This window comes from Melanaphis sacchari, unplaced genomic scaffold (assembly GCF_002803265.2).
Source record: "Melanaphis sacchari strain LSU unplaced genomic scaffold, SCAv2.0 Contig4_pilon_pilon, whole genome shotgun sequence".
NCBI classification, from domain to species: Eukaryota; Metazoa; Arthropoda; class Insecta; order Hemiptera; family Aphididae; genus Melanaphis; species Melanaphis sacchari.
In genome coordinates this window covers 4,506,006-4,527,308 of record NW_020271335.1, presented here as the reverse complement: position 1 = coordinate 4,527,308, position 21,303 = coordinate 4,506,006, and the positions used below count along the sequence as shown (strand labels likewise).

Genomic DNA, 21,303 nt, shown 5'->3' with positions numbered 1-21,303 from the left:
AATTATCAACCTATAATATCATACTTATGTATGCGACATATACGTATGTATACCATACAACCAACACGTGAACTCGTGTATGAATTTCAATAATATTAAACAGTAGTTACGCGAAATTATCACATTGTGATAAAGTTCTGATAATTTATTGGAGAAAAAACAGCTATAGAAACAAAACAATGTCATAAACTATATTGTTAGTACCTACTAAAAAGTAATTCTTTTATTAAAAACCATGTAATGTTATACAAGCAGGATCGTACCTAAAAAAAAATATAAGGGGGAGGGGGGTAAACCTAAACCTTCCCCCCTTGGAACGCCACTGCATATACGAAATATAAGAGATTTTTACTATTTAAGAAACTAATAAACTATTTTAAATTTTCTATGATTGATACTATCAGTATTTATTTTGTTATTAACGTTTAAAAATGTCTACAATTATAATATATTATTCAGTATATTTCCTAGTCCACGATAAAATAATAAATTTTTATTGTCGTTGTGATAAAACATAATACATAAATCCGTGGGACGTTACCCAATTTTAGTTTAAACATTGGGGTGACAGTGCGGCGCACGATACTATAAGTCCTCTAGAATTACGCCATTGTATTTCTATGTTATAGATCTTGAGGTACTTGCTAACCTAAATTTAAAACGCAACCAGTGGAAGGCGTATAAAATATAAATATGAAATGTACATGCATAATATTATAATAATAGCGAATTCGACCGCGTATATATTATAAATTATAATGTACACCCCAACTATATAATAAACGGGGAAACGATATTTTAGATGCATATTAATTATACGATATGATGGAGTACCGAGCCGGGGTGTGGTAGTTATATTTATCTACATATAACTTGCGATGTACAGTATATTCAATAAAAAATGAAGAAATAAATGTTAAATTAATAAAATTCGTATTGCTATAGAAATCAACAATTAACTCACACTATTTTTAGTAAAGACATTTTTTTTTTTAAATATGTATAATATAAATAACCAATAGTAATAATTGTAGCGAAAATAAGATATTTTAATAGGAAAACTACTCTGACTAATGGAAAAAAGAAGTACATTTAAGAATATTACATTTTTTATTTCCTATTATATTATGTACCATCAATAATCATTTTAATATTTTATTATATTTATTATTTAATCATTTGTAAATAAAAGTAACTTGAATTTTATTTAAAGTAACATGTTATTTATTAAGCTACTATCAATAAAAATAAATTATGTCAAAAGCTAAATCAATAAAAATGAAAAAATTGTATTTAAGGTTAAATGGTTCTTAATTTACTAATTCGTTTAGGCTCAAAAATGAAATTTTATTATTGCGCATACCTACAATATATAATACCTAATTATTATAAGTATTATAAATTCAGAATGTCACTTGACTCCCGGGTTTACATTTAAAAAAGAAAAAAACTCCCAAAATATACTTATTACAAACTTTTACAGTTTTATTTTATGGTAATAATCAATTTTAACACCAACACAAGAAAACTGTCGAGATTGATACTTTACAATGACGATGGCAACGATTCAACAGCCGGATAAAAATAATAATAATAATAATGTATATTTTCTGCTTATAAACGATAAAATGATCACGAAATCAAATTTAAAAAAAATTGCTTCCTTCGGGCCGGATTTGAACCAGCGACCTATGGATATCTATGATTTAATTTTACACTACAGTCCACCGCTCTACCAACTGAGCTACCGAAGGATGGAGTAGAAGTAATTTGTTAATGCAGTTAAACAACTTATTCGTACTTTCACCATTAGTATGATTTGTATATAATATTATACAGTTTAAATAATATTGTTTTTGAAAGCAAAAATCATCATAATTTTAATATTCGCATGTATTTATATATCATATACTTGCATGATATATCGCTGCGACATATGTTATTAATATGCCGCATCTGATTGATGGCTTACTATGTACTTACTACTTATATTAATAGGGGAAATTTCTAGGGCAAAAATATGATGCTAAAGATTATAATTAGATTTTTGCTTTTAATGCATCATATTAAAGTTGATAATTATTACCAATCATCATCAAAAAAAATAAAAAAATATTTATATATATATATATATAACTAGGGTGGTAGATTCAAACAGAAAAAAATAATTCGGATGGACAGTAGTCGGTCGTATATTTTTAGCTACATATCCTGCATTAGCTTAATGATAGCTACCCTAAATGTTTACTAAAATGTTAAATATTATTTGCTTTTTATGTTTTTAGTTAAATTATTAATAATATAAAACTATTAATTAATATAAGTACAGCTATTTTATTTTGTAATTTGTTAAAGTCTCCATTAGATTTATCATATATGTATATAAATAAATTATAATCGTATATTTATATACTTATATTTAACATGGCATTCTGTATTAATTAATATTATTTATAATAGATATTCGTAAGTAAGTGAACATTTTAAAACACCACATCAATCAAGTAAAATATAAATTAATTGATACTTACAATAATCAAATATCAATAATTATATTTATTTCTATAAGATACTTGATACTTAATAGTATTTGTTTTACAATTACTTTTTAGCATTATATAATACATATAATATGTATGTACTTTTAAAATATTATTTTTTTAATATAATATTAATCCAGTCAAATAGAAAATCGCAACTATAATACTGATTAATAAATCAGGTAACATATAATCTATTGCAAAATATACTAAAAATCATTTAAGTGTAGCTTCAGCAGTGAAATAGTTTAAAACATTAGTTTTGAATAAGCGGGTTTGATAAGCTGCAGTTATTCGGAAATTATAAAAATATGAGTATTATATGGTTATAATTTATAAATATATGAATAGATTTAGGCATAGACTAGATGCATTTTATAATTTACTAGTGCTAGTAATGGCATATTCGGATTTAAGATATTTAAATACGGATTATCTGAATAATTCGGATATCGGACTTAGTAACTAATTAAAAATAACTGTTCGAGTAAATTATAATAATTAGGTACTGTAGTTAATAAAATTTAACTTTTTGCTTTCAATTTTTATTACAATAAATTAAAAACAATTGTTAGTCGTATCAAAAAAAAAAAAAAAAATCTATAAATCCAGATAATTCGGATAAGAATTTGATTCAAATCCGGATATTTGAATATTCGAATTCCATGCCCACTACTAATAAGTGCATACACAATTAACACTGAGTGGTGTAGCCCTGTAGGCTTATCGTACTCCACCCTACCACAATGGAAATATGTTTAATTTTCCTAATATAATTATAGGTGCCTCAGTAAAAATTATCTAGAACAATAATAAGTATCAAACACAATTTAAACCCAGCCAACGCAGGATACATATATTCTAAGCGAATAAAAACTCCTTTGGGATACAAATACCCCAGATTCAATTCATTCAACATCATAATTATTATAACATAGTATAGACCGTTAAAAGTGAAAAATAATATAGACTACAATTAGAGAATGTGATTGAATTTAACTAAATTGGAATGGTTTAATTACAGCTTTTTGGTTGTCACTAAATTATAAGGATCGACATAACAATATAAATAAAGTTTTAATATCCGCATTTTTTTTTTTTGTGATTTATTCCTATCCCATATAATACGATATATGCCTACTCCTCCTACATTCATATACTCTATTCGTGAGTTTGCGAATACAATATACATACATATAATAATAATATAATATAACATGTATTATAGACGGTTAAAAGTATTGTCCGTACTTCCGTAATATTGGTTTTTGAGTTTTGATCGAAACGTATAGCAAATCGCGTTTTGTTCAACAACAATAAATTCAATGTACGCAAGTATTCCAAATATCAAAAATACTTTACGTATAGTTTGCTGTTAAACTCGACGTATAAATAATAGCCAATCGGTAATAAATAATAAAAAGTTTAACGATTTTTTTCTCTAGCACAATTTATTTATAATGTAAATATAATATTTACCATGACGTTATTGTCGAAATTAAAAAAAAAAAACACAAAGTGGATTTTTATAAAGTTATTTTAGATATACATATAAAACGCGTTTGTTTAAGAAAATTATCGATATTGTATGAAACAATAATAATATAATATTCCTATATTCCACATCTATATGAATAATAAATTAACTATTTAGTTTGGTCCACTAATGATCATTACCTCTATAGTTTGCAGCAATGATCCTAAACTATTATACAACTCAAATCATATCAGTGGCGTATATAGGTTTTTATTTTGGAGGGGGCCGATTATATATTTGGATTTCTTTAGGGAAAGGAGGGAGGAGACACACTATTTGGACAAAAATTGCTTGAATACTACAAGATCTTTCAACTCTCTTTAGATCATCAGAGTAATAAGAAGCTCAATCATTTTTTTAATGAATTGTAACATAAAAAAAAGTAATAACTACATTTTTATAAACAATTTTTTATTAGAGACACTCAAAATTAAACTAGAATACAATCAATACTAATATAATGCATATAATTAATAGTTAATACCTAACCTACGCCACTGACTACCTATATTATAACTATCTCACCACTACAGTTATTAAGTCTAGAAGTCATGAGCTAAAATTACATATACTAATAGTTTCCGTCTGCCGAAATCGTAAACAACTAACAACCAATATTTGTTTTATTTATATAACTTAAACAATAAATTGTGTTAAATAATCATTAATAATAATCGTTAAAATACTAACGCATTCAACACGGTATACTTTTATTCAAATTTTTGGAATTATCCCCATTCCCCAACCATAAGACATATTCCATGTCAAAAATAACAATTTTTAATAATTGAGTTTTTCATTTCGGGAGGGGCCTGAGCCCCCTCGCCCCCCCCATAAATACGCCACTGAATCATATTAATATATTATAACATGTTAATGGTATTAACTTTTGTGGGAAAACTAAAGTCTACAAGAGTATTTAGGATTTGAATTATAAATTATAATATTATAGTGTATTGATATTTCTTCAATCAAAAAACTAGTTTTTTTTTCGATTTTAAGTTGACATTATCAATGACTTATTTGTTTCATAATATTATAATAATATGTGACTTGAAAACAAGTTAATGAAGTTATATTGCTTTAATATTCTGCTAATAAAAATATAATATTTTATAAAATTAATTTATATTTTAGAAACAACATAATATAATGAAAGAATTCTATCACTTGTTTAAATTAATGTAAACACTAACAGATTCCTCTTTTTTTTAGGATTAAGAGTGAAGACAAATATTACACATTATTTTTTTTTTTTTTATGTTGAAAACACTGGTAAAAAATATTTATTTTAAAATTCCCTATTTTTTTAGATTATATTAAAAATTGATTTATTCTTTTATTTTAAGTAGAATTTTAATTATATTTATAGAGCAATATAGACACATGGTTGTTATAAAAAACCCATATGCTGTCAATATAATGTTTATATTTAACGAAAAAAAAAGAATTAATAGTAATAACTAATAAACAATGTATGATAATATAGCATAGTAAATTCCACTCATATTTAGAATTTGTAAGCATATTAATTATATATTTATTTTTATAACTATTGTTATCTAGATATAGTTTAATATGTATAATAATATAAGCATAAATAAATATTATTTCATATAATATCATTATATTCATTATTATGATTTTTATGATTTTATTTTTTAATATTATATTGTTATATTGTAAGTATTATGTATACATTACATCATAATAATTAATAACTTATGTCTAATAATAAAAAACTCTTTATTCGTTAACCGGTATTATGTTTATTTTTTTAAGCATTAAATTATGACTTATGAGAAAAAAGCATGATTATTATATAATAATTTATAATGTTTGACAACTTTGATGTACTAATACATATTAGGTATACTGAAATACCATAATTATTAAAATACTATTCCGTACAATAATTAAACTCATAAAAAATAATTTGTATACCTAATATATTATATTCGTATAGTCCATATGGATATTGAACAGATATGTAAATGTAATAATTGGTATTTTATACACTTAGAATTAATATTTACTATGTATCATAATATTTTATAAATAAAAAGGTACCTGTTTAATGTCATGGTTTCTAGAAGTGATGTAATTTATAATATGTAAGATTTTATTTTAATTCTACTCTTGGGAAAAAATGTAAAAATATAACGTAAATAGAAATAATACCTACTAAAATTGATGTACGTTATTATTTAAAAATTTTATGTCATGGTAAATCTCAACACATAATACGATTCATTATCTAAATAACATGCAACTAGAAATTTGTTCATTATATTAATAATGTGTTTACGATAAGAATAAATTAATAAATCTAAAAATAAAACAATTTTCTTAAAAAGACACGATAAAATTTGCAAAATTTTAATTCCTTCGAGCCGGATTTGAACCAGCGACCTATGGATATCTATGATTTTACACCACTACAGTCCACCGCTCTACCAACTGAGCTATCGAAGGTTGATATATATGATTTGATTTTACGCATTATAACCATAAGTATATATTATAATAAAACCAAATATGAAAATATATTTTACTTAGTACTCATATAATAATGTTTGAATTGATATATGTGGTTATAACTTTTTTTTTTTTTAATGTTATAACTTGAAACTATAATACGAGTATCAAAGTCATATTTAGTATAATTAATTATAAGTACTAAAAAATGTATTTAGAACCAATAAAAGTGTAGTAAATATTAATAAGACTAATTTATGCGAATATTTTAAAAGTTAAATTATTAATTGCCATAAAAAATTCAAAAATTCACAACTTACAAGTTACAAGTAATAAAATTTAAAGTATAATTATTAGGATACCGTGATTTGTGATGCAGACGAAAAGTACACCTGTATAATTTATACGTATCTACTACCTATATACATGTTATGAAATAAGCTGATGAGTATAATTTGTGGAAGGAAGCTTAACCTTCCAATTATTTTCTTTATAATAAATTATGTTATTACGTGTCAATTTGATATTTTTAGTTCTCACTCTATGATTTGAAACCATTTTTATGTTTATGATTATGATGAACGTAAATAAACACTATGATGAGAAACACTATACAATAAATAGTTACATTTCCATGTAGTAAATAAACAATTAACTAATTTAATAGGGAAAGGCCGAAAGGTGAATATTAGTGTTACCCCAGGTTTGCCTTTTCCAAATTCCAAGTATATATTATCACTTATCAGTATCTACGTATTAATATAACCAATGTGATATGTGTAAGTACATATACAATAAATGTATCCACACATGGAAACAAATTATAAAAAATAGTTCATATTAAGTATTTAAATATGCGTGTATAATTATATAATTAATAATATAGTTCTAGGTACATATACACGACGTTACTGATATGCGTCGTTGCTCCGCAATAAAACATTGTTTTGGTATTTAGTAGTATATTTTCATAGCACAATACAATATAATAAATACATTAATTTTAAAATATAATTAATTACGAATTATTTTAGTACTGTATAATTAGTATAGGGGATTCAGTTTTTTTTTTTTATTATTTAATAAAAAAATATCTACATTACGTCACGTAGTATATCAATCTTAGTTGTTGTTGTGGATAGCCGGATAGGATACTCCGCCCCATCATAATTACATCACTGTTTTCATAGGTGTGCGCACAGGGCGAGCCGGTCGAGCCCCAGTTTGAACAGAATCTTTTTAAGGGCATAATACAATTTTAACCAGATACTAATACTAATAATGAATCTATACATTCGTGGCTAGATTATATGAAAGCAAATAATTACCAAAAATCATTGAATGGATTTTTAATTTTTTACTGTACTAAAATTATTCAGTGTATTTAATACCAGTTATAAGTTGTTCCTACGAACGGATATTTTCTAAATAAACAATAACTGTAGAGTGTATAAGTTCAAATCTGTGTTATATCACTTATATAGTTATATCACAATTGTTTTCTTATTACTTTACCTTTTTTAAGTTAACTAATTAATAAAAGTGTTTTTTTTTTTTTTTTTTGATAAGAATTAGGAAAATGACATTGTTAGCTATGTTCATTATTCATGAATTTGATAATCCTTCTTCCTTGCTTTCCACTATTTTTTCATACTTTTCTGTAGAACTTATTAAATTTAACAATTTTGGGTGCGGTGCTTTAAAAGAAATTTATAAAATTGTGAAGTTAAATTTTTTAAGTGTTTTTCGTAATAATTATCGATTTAATGGTATCGACATTAAAATGGTTTTTCATCTGTCTACAATACATTATTGAAAATATTTTATTATAGATACATTTGTTCCAGGAATAGCCAATAATTCAATAATTGTTGAGAAGTTTTTAATGGAAATGTCATTTGTTTCTATCGTTTTGAATACATCAGTCATTTTTCTATCTAATGATTATTGCTAATTAAATTGTTCATCGGTATCAGCTCTCAAAACTGTTTTCTGTTATTTATAACTTTGGTTATAAAACTGTTAGATTTGTTACATATATTAATTTTTTTTTAAGGTACAATGTAATAATATGTAAAAACGGGATTAAAACTAGATCATCTTCTAAAAATGGGATGAAGAACGTCCCCTTCGAAGTTTGATGTGACTACGAGGCATGATGATTTCAAAAGGGATAATTCCGTTTTAAACCGTAGATCTAATCACCTAGTTTATATTATAGTAATATAGTCTGTGGTTTATGCAACGTCATGATTCACAACAATACTTTATAACATTAACTATATTGCTATATAGTTTATATAGTTTATTAGTAATCCTTTCAGCGATTTTTTTATATACGTAGACGTAGGTATTTTTCGTACCTATACGATAACATATATAATACTCTAAGACATTTAATAAACTAATAATGTTACATAATAATTAATATTGGAGTATTTTTGCTATTAAATTTCTATTACTATTTACCTACATGTTATTAATAATATATTTTACCTAGTAAACACGCCCTAAATAGCATCATCTGTCTATAACCTATGGGCAAATACTTATAATTGTATATCGTTGATATAATAAATTAAGTAGAGAAAGACAATTTTTGCAATACACCAATACGGTAATACCTACTATATGTATATGTACACAAAAAACGAATAACATGCAGTTAGGTTAAGTTGAGTTGTTTTATTTTGATAATGCTTTCAGAGTTAAAAATTACACAAACCTAGATCTTCAGTTATTAACATGTATAGCTATGGTAGTACATGTATATTTTACACTAATTAATAATAATATAAGAAAAAAAAATTGAGCATAAATGCTCTCAATGGAAAAGCAAAAAGAATATATTAACGATTTATGATATTGATATACATGAAGTTGAACATCGGTCGTTTCTGCCTAGTATCTACCTATTCTACCTACATTTATTTTAAATAAAAATTTGTTCAGTTTCTTTGTATACTTAAATATAACAATGAAACTCGTTCAGAATTGTTCTAAAAATGAATTAAACATTTAAAAAAAATGTTTTTATGCTGTATAGTGTATAGTTGGTATCTCCATAAAGACATAAAGACAAAAAAAAAAACGGCCAACAACCAACAGGTAGATACTATGTTTAAAATATCAAATATTCTATTACTACAGGCTTATAACATTTTAATACACACGTACGGTGTGGTGTAAATAGGATTAAAAATGTAAAAGTGCGCTTCACTTATAAGTTGTTTCTGAATTTCAAACACAAGTGATGGAATCTAAAACAAATATTGTTGGACGTATAGTAAACGTCATATACTAAAGTTATAGTTTCGTTGCCCGAATTTTATCTAATTGAGTTTGAAAAATTATATTACGGACTGTCGAATCTCCCAATTCAATACTAATTGAGTAAACATGTATTTCTGGCAAATAAATACTTTGAGTAGTATAAGGCACTCGTAGCTTCCCTTCTTGTTGCCACAAATAAACTGTGAAAAACTTAGCCGGCAATAGAAAGACCTACATTACGATTTACGATGGCACATCGATAATAAATAATATAAAATAAGTACCTATATTAAATAGTAAACGTTACATACATTTTATGTCATAACCACCACCTACACCAAAACAGCAAAATAGTATCAGATAGATAAAAAAGATATAAAACAATTTGAAGAAAAATTGTACTCAATTAAGTCATACTATTTTGAACTTAATTCAGTATTTTAGTTATAAAAATATCTACAAAGATTTTCTTTATAACTGTTATGATTTTAAATAATATCTTAAATCGTGAAAATCATTAAACCATTTAATATACACAGTTTATTAACATTTAGGTACACAAAATACCAAAACTTACCATTATTTATTCCATTTAAATGTTAACTTGAATTGTACTAATATTTAGGTATTGGGTACTAGTTTTTTTACATAAATCTATCAATCTATGCAAGTCGAAATTCTAAATTAATATACACGTAGGTATATTAGAGAATACAAATATGAATATCTTAAACTTATAAATTAATGATAAAATCAATGTGATTCGAATAAAACGGGTTTTCTAAAAAAAAAAAAAACAATAAAATCCATTATTACCAATAAAAAATTTATTAATTCCAGGAACCATTACTGCATAAAATTATGTCAATATTATCATGATAAAATAATATCATACTTTTTATTTAAATTATGACGGTTGAGGTGATTGGAAGCGGTGATGTTCTTTCTTTATCTAATACATGCGCAACATATAGGGTTTATATATAAGCGAGTTATATTTCCAACGTAGGTACAGGTACTAATTTATGTATTGTGATGCGATAAGAATTTTGAAAATAGATTTGAATTTGTCGTCAAGTATACTTGAGATCGACTTTTCCAAATTTTTGATTTTATGTCCTATGATTGAAAATTCTAAAAACGTTATATTCAAAATAAAAAGAGTAATTAAAAATTTTACATTTTACAATTTTTGGAGAAGTTGAAATCAAAAAAATCAAAAATGTAGGAAGTTGTTCTTGTATTCTTGACGAAAAACTTCAAATCAATTTTCAAAATTCTTATCGCTTTATTAAATTAATCAGTACATTGGAAAGAGAAAAGTTTATAATGCTATATTGCGCGTGTATTAGATGAAACAGAAAATCACTGCTTTAAATCCCCTTTATTAAATAATAATAATAAGTAATAACTAATAATTTAAATACACGTATTATTTAAAACTAATATACATGATTGTTGTGAATTTAGACTGTTTTACACAGTAACTAATAGTATTTTAATAAATTGATTCACGGCTTGCTTTAGTAATACCATATTGTTATAATATTGAAATTATTCTTGAAAATAAACTACTCGGTATATAATTAAAATAGGTTAGAAATAATAACTTTAGTTTAAAATATAAGGTATTATTATAATATTATATGAGTTAACTGTTAACTCATATAATAATACCTTATAATGTGTTAACTGTTAACACATTTAGTCCCGCGCTATATATATTATATTTCTGACGCATGCGCAAAAAATACAACGGGGTTGAAAATATCTGCTTCAAACGCACATTATGCTATAGCTATAGCTTATTCAGTACGTTAAACGTTTATCTCATTGAGTGAATACTCAATGGTTTATCGAAGCACGCTGTGCTAACCAGTCTCTATAGTTTGCAAATTTAATACTTTGGATATGGCTATCATCTTGCAGGTATAAACAATTTTACCTATTAAAATAAAATTGTTTATAATTATGTTTTTTTCGATTTTATGTCCATTATTGACGAGGGGGCGAAAAATCGGTTCTGCTTTACATTTAAAAAAACATTATTTCGATGCCATGTACCGATATGTACCGGTGCATTTATAGGTGCCATATATACGAGTACTTATAGTATTGTGTTAATTATATTTTTTTAACGAAGGTTTTATTAATTAATTTAGTTTGTTAATTAACATAACAAATGCAAATATGTGGTGTTGACATTGCTGACGGTCTTACAGTGGTATACAATATTAAAACAAAAATAGTGCAAAATAATTAAAATGAAATATTCTGAGAATGAAACCATACTTAATCTTTTTCTCAATTATAAATAAACAATTTTTACCATCGTATTAAAATACATTTATAAATTATATGTGCAAAGAAAATAATTAAAAACTTGTAGAATACGGAATACGATTATAGACTATAGTATAATACAAACTTCAATAAGAATAATAATAATAATAGGTATTGTGATGTCAATGCATTTTTAATAATTTTATTTGGTTATCCCAGTTGTTAAATTTGTATATACTATATAGTGTTATTAAAATTTAAAATATACTATTCCCTTTGATTAATACTTAATTAAATAATAGTAATGCTTTTAGTACCTACTGACTTTAATGTTTTTGTTTGAATATATCTATTGTATTTGTTTTATTATATTGTTGTTTTTTCTTTATTTCATTTAAAATTATTTAATTATTAGTGATTAAAAGTATAAGGAATAACAAAAAAAAAACAGATTTCTTATATTATGATAATTTGTTTTGAATTTAATATGATTTTATAGATATATTTTTATTTGTTTTTGAAGAATATCACACGAATCTCATCTTTATTTATATATGTAAAGTATTTTCAAAAGTTACTAATACCGATATAATCAAACTGATGGGCCTTCATATTTTAAGTCAATAAAACAAACAAATTTGTTTTTAAGTTTTAAAGGGCCTTTATTTCATTGGAAATACCAATATAATTGGTGTTCAGATAATTTTAGCATATTCTAAATGAGACCGAATGACAGAACTGATAGAAATAGACTTTAAAGGCTTTCATTTATATGAGACAACTGTCAACTCTTAGAACTAACGTTCTATAAATAAATAATAATAATAATTATTTATATATGCTTTGCGGTGTGTTGTGGGTGAGTGTGTGACATAATTCTAGACATAAACCATTAGATATATAAATATATTTCCAATCGATTTGATTGTTGCGTGAACAACAATTCCGCAATCAAATTAATTTGCAAAAAAATTTTTCCTTCGGGCCGGATTTGAACCAGCGACCTATGGATATCTGTGAATTTATACCACTACAGTCCACCGCTCTACCAACTGAGCTACCGAAGGCGGGTGAATTTGTGGATGGAAATTACTATATCTAAATCAGCCGCAACTTTCACGTGTTATTGCTGAGAACTGTTATTATTTCACAGTTTTGTTGTATATATTTTTAATACTTTTCCACTGTGAATCGTGACCGTCTATTATGATGTATTTACCTACGTTTTAAATAGTATATGAAATATGCATTGTTATACAAGTGGTGGATGAAAATTTACCTTTTGATTCCTATAAACTACCAATTCCAATGATTTTCGTTCTCATTTGTAATAGTATTAAATTTATTTACAAAAAAATAAAAGTGTACCTACCTAATCTTTCCTCATCTATATAAAAGAACAGGCTATTTTTATGTTCCCGTTTTGTGATCAAACTATTTAACAATTTTCCATATTTTTTTCATAAAGTTATATAAAATATTCCTACGAGTGATCTATTATTCACAATTTAATTTTATTTGTCATTATAGTAATTTTGAGAAAGCACAAACTACACATGGGCGAAGCCGATTAATTCAGTATTTTTTAAAAGTATGAACTGTGTTGGCATCATACCACCTAATAATAATATGTATGTAATTTATCATTTTTAAGATATACCTACATAGTTAGATAATATTATTTATGTGATCTAGGCATATAATAGTCAATCCATTTTTTTATTCCTACACTTGGATCTGTTAATACGTACAATATGTGTGTTACCTTGTTATGGTTAGAGTCCACATTAGAATTTAGTTAGGTATTAATATTACGGTCAGTGATCACTGGTCATTCTGTCAAAATGAAAACGCTAAGGATTTACGGATGATGTAAACCCTCTTCATTTTTTACCATACATATATTATAGATATACATTTATATTTCATTTCCTTACAGAGTTGTAGTTTAAAAAGCCCACAGCTTACTAAATTCAATACAATAATTAAGTAAGCACAAGCAATAAGCATACTATATTTATATATCATATAATATTTTAAGTTATAACCATGCTTATTAGTTATAGATAAAAGATAAATATTATATATACTTTAATAAAAGTAGATCAATAGGGCAAAAAATTCAATAGAATTTAGTTAATTTTTAATATTTAAAAATATATTTATACACATTTCATCCCACAATTAATTCAAGTAGCTTTACCGAGGTACTTAATTGTTCTAATCTATTGTATATCGGTGTGGGGAATTAATATTCGCTGCTTGTCTTATAGATATAATGATATATCATCATATATTTAAAATTTTATTTAATGCTAATAAAAATAACACAATATTATTCATGATATATTGAAAAATATGTAATAACATTTACAGTCCATACAAATTATATTAAACTTTAATATTTTTAAACAATATGATTGAATTCAGTATTATGTTATTAATGCGCATAATATAAGTTTAGGCCCTGCTGTTTAATAGTGCTTGAATTTAGTTGGTAACTATTTACTAGTATTCACGATAAAAAAATTATTTTATATAATATTGACTATTGTTAATAGTATTCTACAACAGTACGATTATTACGATGTAGTAATTTATAATTTTTTAATTACAAATTGTGTGAGAAGAGTAAACAAATATGTTTTTAAAAAAAACTCTATTGTAAATTTATAAAGTCTGTGAAGGTATAAGTATGGTAGTCTTAAAGTATATCGCCATTGCAGAATAACGTTAATAATTCGAGACGTTATTGTGAATTCGTGTCTTGTCAAAAGCATACCGAGCTTAAGTCAAATTACATTTGGCTACATGCAATGATAAAAAATGTATGAAATTCGATCATTAATAAAAAAAAAAAAAAAAAAAAAGTGGACATTTAATTTATTGATGAGTTGTATAAATGGAGCGCGTTACCTGCTTATTTTTATTATGTAGTAATATTAATTTGATAGTGGATTAATCACAATAATCCAAAGGTTCACTATACGACCTACACAACATTATATCGTTAATTAAAAGTTAGATAAAAATAAAATTCTTCTGCTTCAGAGATGATTCGTTAATCCTATAGGCTATAGGTATTGCATTATACACCATAGCACAATAAAGTTATAGCTAGTAAAATAGTATAACTATATCTGCAACTATCTACTTAATAGTGATGATGTTTCGACATAAATATTTTATAAATTAATAGTACAATATGCACTCTGTGCATACTAATATACTATATAGTAATTTATAGTCATAGTTTGAAGTGGAATTGTGATATTTTATATGTGTAAGTGTTATATTTTTCAAACCCCTGTCATCGGCTAGAAAATAATATAATAATATATCATCTGCGGACTTCATACATGCTAGTGCTCAGTCCTCGTGATCATGAAAATACGAGTATAATACAATTTATATTAACACAGTATAATAATATATCAGACCATAAACTACCACAGGGGTACCTATTTGTATTGGACCAACGAATAGCAAGTTCCAAGCGTCTACCCTTGGACACTGTCCAGAATAAAAAAACTTATTATAGTACGCATCGGTACGCAATGTTATGAAACTATATGTATGTACGTTTAAGTGTTAGTGTATCTATAACATTTTCTACGACTAAGGTATTTTATTATTATTATTTATAGCGCCTGCTGCAATTGTTCACATGTGAACTATTATAATACTATATATTATAATGCGCGACGATAGGTATAACCATGTGATGTATTGCTAAACAAAATCATGGGTATACAATATATACCACCTTCACGTACAGGATGGTAAAAACAGTAATACGTTATTAGTGTTATTACAGTTATTATTAATGATCTTATGAAAAAAGTTGAAAATATTTTTTTTTCTAAGTACATATTTTAAATTAGATAAAAGTAGTTTGTAATTCAAGCAGGCCAATTTCAAATAAATACTTCCATTTTTTAGAAAAAAAAAGTCATAAAAATTATACATCACATACCACTTGTATAAAATAATTTTGAATTTTAGAATTACAAATACTTGGGCAATTATATATGATATTTTTGTTGGTGATTTTTTATTAGGTTTTCAAAATATTTTTTAATTATCAACTGATCTGATGTCTAATTATTTGCATCATTTTTTATTTAAGTTTGATGTGGAGGAGGTGCAATTTATGTTTACAATTTGTATATCTGTATATATAATATTGTACATATTGTAAGAATATAAAAAAAAATCAGAGAAGTGACTTTATTCCACCCCCTATTTTAATTTAACAGAGAAAATATGGATATTCATGAATTGGGCTCTTGTACATTTTAAGAATTAAAATAGTTAATATGTATATTTACCTTAAACCAAAGTTATTTAGTTGTAGATCTAAAGTTTAACTTTATAGACTTAATTAAATCGTAACAAATGCTTATAATTGTACTAGAATTTAATTATAAGCAAGGTAATTTAACTTAAAATATTTACTAAAGAACTAATATGTTGCCCCAATTTTGAGTAATATTTTATTAGGCTTTTTGTCATACTTGTGGAAATTTTGGATGAGATATTTCTCATATATCAACCAATGATAGATGGTATACCACATTGTAACATTCAAGCCGGTCGTATTACAGTAAACTGAATAATAATAAATGAAAAAAAGTATACTACAGCAGTATGTTCGCAATGATTATAATATATTATACTTGAACAAAACAACTGGCTTGCTGGTTGTATAGTTTTTTTTTTCAATAAATTAACTGAACTCGGTCAGTTTGCGGTTTTCTGGATTTGAAAATTTATCCTACGTCCATCTACTTAAACCGTGACGTTGTATAGTATTAACAGTGTGATGCGTATTGTTATTATTTTAAACCGTAGAATTTTGCGACACATTTATAGGTAGGAGGCTGTTGCTAATATTATTGTATTATTATAATAATATACAAGAGATGCAATTTCCGATTCTTGCCGAGAGCATAATATCAATTGGACCGAATATTCATTCCGAAGGATCGTAAACGGAAGATAACGTTATGCTATAGAAAGAAAAATCTTCATTTAAATAAAAATTTACTGACGATAAAAAAAAAAAAAAATAACAAATTCGTTGTACAATTTATGTTTCATGATAATTTAAATGTAAATTTTGCCACGTTCCTGCGCTTAAATCTATGTGCGAATTGTATTAAGTTATTATCGGTTTGATCAAATTCGTATTTGATGCAATTTAAAGGTCAATACATAAATATATTTTAAAGGTAGCATTTAAAAATTATTGATTTAATTAAATGCTGAAGTAAACTTTTAAAAAATATATAATTCGAGAACAAGATCGTGTACTAAAATAATAATATTAAATTATAGTATAGCGTATATGATACACTGTTTAATAACTTATAATTAACTTATTAGAATGTTTATTTCATATATGATATATAGTATATACATTCTATATTCTATAATGATAAAGAAAAAAAATATCTACCATACTTGTGTATAGGGACTTTAAATCTTTATAGTAAATACTATATAGTTTAATAAAATTATAATTTATAATAAATTACGTAGCAAAAATGAAATCGAACTATGTGTTAATATTTTTTTATACCTAATAGATACGATTTTAAATTTTATTAAAGCGTAGAAGCATTCAATGAAATTGAACATGAAAACATTTAAAATATAAAAATTGTATTTCGTGCCCCTTTAAAAAACATTTTAAAGACATTTTTTTAAAAATGTATTCTAATATATAAATGTACTTTATACGTGAATGCGTTTGTTAATGTACTTACATATAGAAAATATAATTCTGTGAACACAATATCATATTTATACATAAATCCACAATACACCATATTATGTGCACCGCGACGCCATAATATTGTCAAAAAGATAAAAAAAAATAATACTAAATTCACTGCATTAATAATACAATACTATATTCTATTGTTATTATTTTTTTTCTTTTTGCTAAATTTTCACGGTGCAGCAATAAGGGAAAGAGCAGCATTGATGTTATTAAAAAATACTCGTAAAAATTGTTTGACCATGTTCTCAACTCTTCTAAACCATATTGTTGTAATACATAAACGTCGGGTGTGTATAAGTGTGAACATAAAAGTATAAAACTTACCCTCTGAAATACTGAAGTTATATAGGTATTATACTGGGCAGCTATAAATATAAACGTATATATAATATATATGGAGGCACTTATCACGACACACTAACGCGCACGGACGACATCGATCTGTTAGTGTTTCATTCATGTGTAATATACGTATATGTTGCCGAAAAAGGGTTAGCCGAAATTTAGACAAGTCCGTCGAAATGCATACATAGGTACATGTATATTATATATATACCTAGTGTATTCTACATAGGCATACGGTATACCGTCATCAAGTGCACGTGACAAGTCATCACATACCTACCTCTCTCTTTCTATATATAATGTGTCGTTTTAATGGTCCACAGAATTGTTCAACGTAGTCAAACAGCAGCGTGTTTATGTATTTATGTGTGTATATATTATATTATAAATAATATACTCTAAATGCGCAATTCATGCATTCGAATCTCACAGGATTTCGTGTTTCTGAATAGAGCGTGTTAATACAGTAAAATATTAAATACATATTATTATATAGATAGTATCATCCAATATTACGTTACTACTTTCTACTAAAAACCGTATATCATTTCAGCAAGATTCGTCTTTCCCTTTTATTCACCTAACAAAAACTTTTTATTATTGTATTGGTAATTACCAAAATATTCGTATTTAAGTCTAAATTAATATAAAAATTAGGAATTGACAGCCTAAATGTAACTGTCAACCGATATGAACATTTATCAGTAGATAATGATACACCTAATACTAATCTAATAATTATCTTATGAAAAAAAAAATGTTTTTAAAATACCCAATATTAATACAATTTTTTGAGCACACCTATACACGTAAGGTAATAATATGTTATAAATTAAATAATAATATAAAACGATAATAAAAATGAAATATTTTCAGTTTGTTTTAATTATTTTGATAATATTGTTTAATTTGTATTTGAATACTTTTCAATAAATAAATTGATATCAATAGTTTTTGATAAATGATTTTTAATATTTTATGTAAAGAATGTGTTAGAACAATGTGAAGTATTTAGATCTTTAATCAGTTCTGTATACACCTTACAGTTAAAAAATGTTGTTCATTCGTAGCAGCAGCGCTTATGAGAAGACTTGTGATTTATTGTTAAAGTGATTTGTATAAATTAAAAATGACTATTTATGAAATTTGATATTTGAAGTCTTCTTGCCATTAATATATTTGTAATCTTTGCTGTAACAGTTAATATTTCTGACACTAATATGAGTAATTATTAATAAGTTAACAATGCAAAATCATTAAAAAAAAATTAAAAACTTTGTTAATGTAGTACCAAAAGTTAAGCTAATTTAAAATGTGAATTAGCTAAGCCCTCAGTAAGTATTTGACATTTGTCTTTGTAAATTGAAAAAACTAATAACCAGGGTGCATGAAATATTTTAAAAATCTATTAGTTATTAGGTATATTGTACTATCGTGTATATGGACGGTCGTAATAAAAATAATAATGTTTCTTTTGCGCAAAAACAACGGAGTAAGCTTAATGTAAAAATACATATAAAAAAAATATAAAAAAAAAATAACGTCTCCTTCGGGCCGGATTTGAACCAGCGACCTATGGATAACCATGGATATTTACACTACAGTCCACCGCTCTACCAACTGAGCTACCGAAGGATGATAAGTAAGATACTTGTTTTCAGTATTTAGTTGAGTTTTGATCATACTTTCACCCGTGGTTCACACAGCTGATGACCGAAATATATTGTGAAAGTATAATTACTTAAATTACGTGTCAGGACATACTCCAATATACCAGAATCATGTCGATAACCCCACCACCACGTGGTAAAATGTTGCAAAGTATTTTTGGGGACCGAAGATGTGGTGGTGTATACGGGTTTTAACTGACATCGCTAGATAGTAGACATGTTTAGTTCAACCACGCAAACCACCTTATATTTTCTCGTATATTACCGTACAAATGTACAATATTTTCCGTTGTACTAAACGTAAATGGCCACGTGATCAATTAAATAATCAATAACAACTTATTTCACTTGATTTAACAAATTGGAAGTAATATTGAAGGATGCTCCCTTTCCTCATATTTCTCAAGTCTTTTACAAATTACAAACGTTAACTTATTTACTAATTGTATTAATTATACATACTGATTGTAAATGTGTTTTATAGTTGATAATAATAATACATTTAAATTCTGCTACAAAAATTATTTTTATTATTTTTAGTTTTGAATAGCTTAATTTTTTTTTTTTTTTATATCGAATTATTTTAAATATATTGCTTCTATATCAATATTTTTAGAAATCGATAAAATAAAAGAAATATACAGAAAACGATAAATCTCGAAAAACAATAAAGTTATTATGATAAATATACGGAGAATATTAACAATGAAAAGGCGTGTTAACACGAAAAATGGATAGTTCGAATTGATGTCTCGTTATCCAATATCGATGAATATTTATTAATAATAATGAATTTTCACTATTAAATTAGTTAATTCTACCTAATAAATAACTTGACAATAATAGTTAGTTGGCTACAAATCTAATAATACACTGTAGGCCACAAGTTAATCATTGTAAATGATACTGGAAATTGGAAATCGAACAATAATTATAATGTCAGAAGTCAGGAAAGTAATACAAGGTAATTGTATAATAATTTAATCTCCCGTGTATCTTATAAATGTATTATAATATTATAGTTATACGTCATTGTACATGTTATGTATACGATTACAGAATATGCACACCTATATTTAGGCAGGCATGGATAATGTATATTTTGTTAGTGATTATTTTATTCGAAGGTATAAATGTATACAATATTTGTAATTACTTATGACAACCATTAATCACGTAGGAAAACAGTGTATTTTAAAAGTTTAAAATAGTACCTGTAGCGGTGGAAATATGCTAATGCATAATCAAATATAATAATGTAATACATAGCATTATTGTTATAAAATCTAAATATATACGTTAACGATTAACATAGAAAATGTTACCAAAGCATTTGTTTAATTGATGCATAGGTAATGATAAAAAAGATACTTTTTTTTTTATCCAATA

General features: G+C 25.4%; 1 protein-coding gene and 4 non-coding genes across 9 annotated transcripts in view; all 5 read right to left on the bottom strand.

The window, feature by feature from the left end:
• The window catches only part of LOC112598707 (ADAMTS-like protein 1), a 171,162-nt gene that overhangs the window by 20,228 nt on the left and 129,631 nt on the right, over nucleotides 1–21,303 (bottom strand). The gene's annotated exons all lie outside the window — the stretch shown is intronic.
• Nucleotides 1,662–1,754, bottom strand: Trnay-gua. Its single transcript has 2 exons — nucleotides 1,718–1,754; nucleotides 1,662–1,697 (listed from the first exon to the last, which is right to left on the bottom strand). It is a non-coding gene; the product is annotated as a tRNA-Tyr (tRNA).
• Trnay-gua lies at nucleotides 6,462–6,552 on the bottom strand. The gene is given in 2 exon segments: nucleotides 6,462–6,497; nucleotides 6,516–6,552. It is a non-coding gene; the product is annotated as a tRNA-Tyr (tRNA).
• Trnay-gua lies at nucleotides 13,088–13,178 on the bottom strand. Its single transcript is given in 2 exon segments — nucleotides 13,088–13,123; nucleotides 13,142–13,178. It is a non-coding gene; the product is annotated as a tRNA-Tyr (tRNA).
• On the bottom strand, nucleotides 19,790–19,879 carry Trnay-gua. The gene is given in 2 exon segments: nucleotides 19,790–19,825; nucleotides 19,843–19,879. It is a non-coding gene; the product is annotated as a tRNA-Tyr (tRNA).